Raw genomic sequence first — 5,000 nt, 5'->3', positions numbered from 1 at the left:
ACATAGTAATTATCTTTTCTAAATTAGGAGAGATGGCTGAGTGGACTAAAGCGTCGGATTGCTAATCCGTTGTGCGAGTTATTCGTACCGAGGGTTCGAATCCCTCTCTTTCCATTTCGGTTTTTGACAGTGGAATAGATCAAATCCTAATACCATTTATAAAAATGAAGCAAGGAACTCTCCCTTTTTTATTCTTCCCGTCCAGGATTACCAGGATTACGTCCCGGATCATTAGATAGGAGTCCGAAGATGAAGAGAGAAACAAAGAATATCGTTGCGGTGTAAACAACGAATTTAAGATTACGCATTGTACAACCTCCCATAGAATTTTTTTGTAAAAAGAAGAGAATGGATTCTTCGTTTTTATTTTTCTATTTATATACGCAATTATACGCAATTTTTATTTTTCTATTTATATATATACGCAATTATACGCAATTTTTATTTTTCTATTTTTATACGAAAATAGATTCCTCGTTTTTATACTACATAGCCTATTTTGACACCAAGAAATAAAGTGATTTCTAGAATTTCTAGAAATCGAAAAGAATTTTCAGAAATTCATTTATAATAAGAGTTGAGTTTTTCATTACAAAAAAAAATTCTTTTATACCAACAATTATATATTGTGGCGGACTTTAATCCAAATAGGGTTCTTCGGCGAAAAAGGGTCAGAATGAGGAAATGGGATGATCCAGCTTTATCATGGCTATCCAAGAATTTCAATCTTTGAATTGAGGGTTCGGTTCGTTCATAGTGTTCATAGTGTAAGACTTATCTAATCTTTTCAATTGTTACAATTTTTTTTTCTTGAATAAATCATGAATTTTTCTAGGACAGTATTAAGGATCTCATCGAAAACTTACAGCAGCTTGCCAAACAAAGGCTAAGAGAAAAAAGAGAACAGGTATTACTGGCATAAAATCTACGATTGGATTCAAAAAAGCATAGGCCTCGGGCAATTTGGCGAATAAAAAACTACTCGAAAAAAGGGCAGAATTCAAACAGATACAGATCAAATTAAAGATATTAAGATTAAGCATAACAAAATTTTGTTCTTGGAGATAATTTTGATTGAGTTATTAATATGTTTTTTGATATAAGGAAAAAAATGAAGAAAGGAAAATAAGGCAGACTAAACAATACTTCTTTGAACTCACCCAATCAAAAAGCCTTCAATTCTTACAAGAGAATAGAAGAAATCATACTTTCATACAATATCTTAATTGAATTATATGTAATGATCAATAAATTCGGTTTAATTCTCTATCCATACGTGCCAAAATCCTAGCAAGAATCTAATCTATTCCATAGTTATTTGGAACTGGAATTGACGAACAGGGAATACCCATATTAGTGTTTAGTAGTTTCAAATAGAAATCTAAATGGGGCGTGGCCGAGTGGTAAGGCAACGGGTTTTGGTCCCGCTATTCGAAGGTTCGAATCCTTTCGTCCCAGAGCCTACTCTTTTTATATATCAGAATAACGATATCCGAATCTAAATTGCTCTTTTTTTTTTAACAACCTTCTTTCTAAGAGTCAAATATTGGAGAAAATGTGATTCTTGCTTTTGATTTTTAATGATTTCTTAAGATTGGCACTCGAAGAACTGTGAGATTGGCGAATCTATTCTATCGAGTTATTTGATCTATCGAGTTATTTGAAGATGCAAGGCAGATTCAAAAAGATTAGTTTATTTGTGTTATTTATAATATTCGTAATATTATTATTATTAATTATATTATTAATTTCTTATTAATTAGAATAGAAAAGCTTAATATTAATAAAAGTATAAAAAAATAAAAATATATTGTATTCATACAATATGGGTTAATTTGAATTCTTATTGAGGCTTTTTCTTCCTAAATTATCTATTTATTTCATATAGATTCATATAGAAGGAAATTGATTTCATATAGAAGGAAAAAGTATAGATAGATTACTATGTATCGACTGAACCAATGACTATTCATGATTCCATAATTGAATCAATGTTCCAAACTAGAGGAATGTTATGGTAAAACTTCGTTTGAAACGATGTGGTAGAAAGCAACGTGCGACTTGAAGGACATGATCGGCTGTGGATGTCAAAACCCACCACCTTCCATTATGTAGAAATGAAGGTGCTTTTGGCTCGACATCCTTTGTTCTGTTCTATTATAATCCGTCTTTTTGTTGGGTTGTAATGTAAATAGTACAGGATGGAGCTCGAAGAGAAACATCCATTTTTCAGGGGCAAGGATCTAGGGTTAATTAATGGAAATAAATAAGTTGGAACAACTTCGTAAGTCTATTTTTGATATAGAAATCGAAAAGCTCCGATTCAAACTATTTTCAAATCAAAAAGAAAAATTGTTGGAATTGGTAAAACTCTTTCGATCAAAAGTGTATAATGCGGGAATTAATCGTTCATATGATTCTTTGATAGAAAGAAAAAAAGAGAGAAAAAGGGGCATGTTGCTGCCATTTTTGAAATGATTAAATATCGCCGAAGTAATGTCTAAACCCAATGATTCAAGACAAAGATAAAGGATCCTAGAACAAGGAAATACCCTTTTCAATTGTCTCAACAACTAGATCAAAATGAAGAATCGAAATCGATTCTAAACGAGACAAACAAAAAAAGGGGTTAGAGACCACTCAATAAAAGAATGCCTAAGGATTTTTTTTTGAGCATTTTGAGAGTTATTTGACTTGAGTTATGAGTACGAATGCTTTTTTCTTCTTTTTTTTTGAAAAAAAAAAGACGGGTTTAAATGTCTAATTGATTTGCCGGGTTTATGGATCTTTTTGACATTCTAATTACATACATTATAATTCCATACATAGACATAACTTTTAATAGACATAACTTTTAATCATTTTTTTTTTTTTTTCTCGAGCCGTACGAGGAGAAAACTTCTTATACGTTTCTAGGGGGGGGGTATTATTTAACTACATCTATCCCAATGAGCCGTTTATCGAATCGTTGCAATTGATGTTCGATCCCGAAGAGAGGGAAGAGATCTTCGAAAAGTTGGTTTTTATGATCCGATAAATAATCAAACCCATTTGAATGTTCCCGCTATTCTCTATTTCCTTGAAAAAGGAGCTCAACCCACAGGAACTGTCCATGATATTTTAAAGAAGGCCGGGGTTTTTACGGAACTTAGTCTTAATCAAACAAAATTCAATTAATGAAATACAAAAAAGAGGGGGTGGATGACTCATATCTAGCTTTGTATAAATTTTTCTTTATAATTTCCTCCCCCCTCTTTTGTTTTATTCATACTTTTTTATTTATTATTCGTATTTCTTATTGCTTTGCTACTATAGAATACCGTGTTCTATAACAGATTTTATTGAGCTAATTTTATTGATATAAAATATAGAGAAAAAAGATCAATTGAATAAATGAAGTAATTGCATTTAAAAAAATAACATAAAATAAGATAAAAAAAAAAAAATAACATAAAATAAGATAAAAAAACAGAGAAAATAACAAGAAAAAATAACATATAAAAATAGAAAATATTAATAATAATTAATAATAAATAATAATAATTAATAATAAATAATTAATAATAAATATTATAATAATAAATATTATAATAATAAATATTATAATAATAAAAATAATAAATATTATAATAATAAATATTATTAATAATAAAAATAATAAATATTATAATAATAAATATTATTAATAATAAAAATAATAAATATTATAATAATAAATATTATTAATAATTAATAATAAAAAATACAATATAATAAAAAAAAAAAAAAAAATTGACTTAATTCTTTTTTTCATTGTATTTTTTTATAGTCTTTTTTATATTCTTTATTCTTTTCTCAACATTTATATTCAAAATTTACAATCATATTGACAACAGTGTATCGAACAAATATAATTCGATCGTAGATAAATAGATCTATTTATCCCCGCCCACAAGTTTGGCACTTCACTTCATTCAAATAATGGGTTCTTTCTTTGAATTTGTTGTGATACAAGAAGTTTTTTTTATTGTAATTGTATATTGTATTGAAAAAAAAAAAAAAAAATGGATAACAATGGAATGAATAAGACAGGAGGCGGTCCACAAATTTTCACTTATTCTATTTCTATGTTTTTATCTTAGAATTTCGTGTATTTTTATTTTATTCAAATTTTTGCTAATTTCATGTTTTGATTGCCTCGTGCAATTCCATTTTTTTTTTATTCCGATTTTTTTCGGGTTGCTAACTCAACGGTAGAGTACTCGGCTTTTAAGTGCGACTAGCATCTTTTACACATTTGTATGAAGAAAGGGATTCGTTCATACCATCGGTACAGTTTGTAAGACCACGACTGATCCTGAAAGGAGTGGATGGAAAAAAGAGCATGTCGTATCAATGGAGAATTCTAAGAATCCATTTTTTTTCCGGATCAGTCCAAAAAAAAAAATCGTCTTTGAATTTTTGGTGCGGAACAAAAAAAATTAATTGAATTCAAAGTTGGGTCGAGTGAATAAATGGATAGAGCTCTACGGCCCCAATTATAGGGAAACAAAAAGTAACGAGCTTCTGTTCGCAATTTGAATGATTACCCGATCTAATTAAACGTTAAAAATAAATTAGTGCCTAATGCGGTAAAGGTTTTTCTCATGAGTAAATTATCGATTTTTTTATGAGTCCTAATTATTAGTTATTCCCTTTATGGGTTAGACATGAATGTGTATAAGAAGCAGTATATTGATAAAGAAAAGATATTTTTTTTTTTTTTTCCAAAATCAAAAGAGCGATTGGGTTGAAAAAATAAAGGATTTCTAGCCATCTTCTTATCCTATAACGAACATAAATCAATTAGATGGCAAAAGATAGGATAGAGAATCCGTTGATGAATCTACCTGTCTCCGAGGTATCTATTATTTTCTTACTATAATACCTTGTTTTGACTGTATCGCACTATGTATCATTTGATAACCGAATAGATCCCCTATACTTTGGTTCAAATCGAATTTGAAATGGAGGAATTTCAA

General features: G+C 29.1%; 1 non-coding gene across 1 annotated transcript; it reads left to right on the top strand.

The window, feature by feature from the left end:
• Positions 1-26: 26 nt before the first annotated feature.
• On the top strand, positions 27-114 carry TRNAS-GCU (transfer RNA serine (anticodon GCU)). Its single transcript has one exon. It is a non-coding gene; the product is annotated as a tRNA-Ser (tRNA).
• Positions 115-5,000: the final 4,886 nt, after the last annotated feature.

The sequence above is a fragment of the Durio zibethinus genome, unplaced genomic scaffold (assembly GCF_047325235.1).
Source record: "Durio zibethinus cultivar Kanyao isolate XHJ-2024 unplaced genomic scaffold, ASM4732523v1 HiC_scaffold_318, whole genome shotgun sequence".
In the NCBI taxonomy this organism is placed as follows: Eukaryota; Viridiplantae; Streptophyta; class Magnoliopsida; order Malvales; family Malvaceae; genus Durio; species Durio zibethinus.
Note: the sequence above shows the minus strand (reverse complement) of the source record. Positions and strands in the feature narration are given on the sequence as shown.